This window comes from Capsicum annuum, unplaced genomic scaffold (assembly GCF_002878395.1).
Source record: "Capsicum annuum cultivar UCD-10X-F1 unplaced genomic scaffold, UCD10Xv1.1 ctg80248, whole genome shotgun sequence".
Taxonomy (NCBI): Eukaryota; Viridiplantae; Streptophyta; class Magnoliopsida; order Solanales; family Solanaceae; genus Capsicum; species Capsicum annuum.
The window spans coordinates 1-1,248 of NW_025890889.1; the positions used below are offsets into that span (position 1 = coordinate 1).

Consider the following 1,248-nt stretch of genomic DNA (forward strand, 5'->3'; position numbering starts at 1 on the left):
AAGATTTGCAAGCATGGACAACATCTCCAATAAAGGAGCTAGCACTGGCTCTCTATCAACAAACTCCCGGCGAACTGCATCATGGAGCGGAAGCTTTCCTGATGCCTACTCCTCAAATAAATCAGAAGTAAAACCACGGGGCGCTGGATTGAGCATGTCCCCTCTGTCATTCATCCCTAGCGATGCTAATTCGATGCATTCCTCAAAGAGTGGTGGCGGTTTCAGTGATGACCTTCACGAAGTAGACCTGTGACGCAAACAAGATGTATATAACCAAGTTTTGCTCGTCGTCCTTGTATCCTGCTCGGGTTCTCTTCACTCCGGTGGTAAGCAGTGAAGTGTCACCACAATATACCTTTTTTCTCCTCTTTTTGTAAGATTTGTTGTATGTTGCAATCAGTTTGCTTATTTAGCTATTTACTTACCTGTAGGGATATAGTTTTTTATTTCTTTTATCCCTCTGATACTTGCTGTTTCAGAGACTTTGTTGTTACAACACATGAAAAGTAATCTAGAGAAACATTGTACAGTTGAAATATTCATCATTTATTGAGGAAAAAGGATCTCTCATTTGATAAAATTGTGAACCAAGTTAAGAAGACAACAATATGCAAGTAGTATTAGACTTTTGAAAATTCTTTTAAGTATGATTTTGTGTTCTCAATTTTTAAAAACTATTAAAATCACCCAACTATTAATTTACCTACTGATATACAATCAAATGTGATTCTTACATATAGACACTTTCATTACTCGAATCAAGTTTGCATTAACGAAATGTAAAAATTAAAGAAAGATAATGCAAAAATTAAAGAAAGGTAGAGTTGAAACTAAATTGAAGAAAAATAATGCAAAAATGTCTTAGATGCAAATCTCAGCCGAAAGATGGTGGTATTTTTGTATTAATCACTGTTTAATCACCAATTATGGAAAAAAATCGTCATTAATTGCATCAGAGTTGAAAAATAGTGAAAACAACAAAAATTTGTTTCCACTTTTCAGAAAATAATTCTGGAATAATTTTTGAAATTTTCATAGCCAAATACCACAACTTTAATAAAGTGGAGAAAAAAAATGGGAAAAAGGGAATATTTTTATGGCCAAACGGCCTCTAAATATTCAAAAACAACATACAAAATTCTCTTGATCTTTCACATTTTTTCTTGTATTGTATTTCAGAGTTCAAGAAAGTGCAAGAGTTTGAAACATCCTTTGTGTATCTTGAAGGACATGGCAATTCAAATATTC

General features: G+C 33.5%; 1 non-coding gene across 1 annotated transcript; it reads right to left on the reverse strand.

The window, feature by feature from the left end:
- Window positions 1–866: 866 nt before the first annotated feature.
- LOC124895154 lies at window positions 867–952 on the reverse strand. Its single transcript, XR_007051538.1, has one exon. It is a non-coding gene; the product is annotated as a small nucleolar RNA Z196/R39/R59 family (small nucleolar RNA).
- Between the last annotated feature and the right edge of the window lie 296 nt (window positions 953–1,248).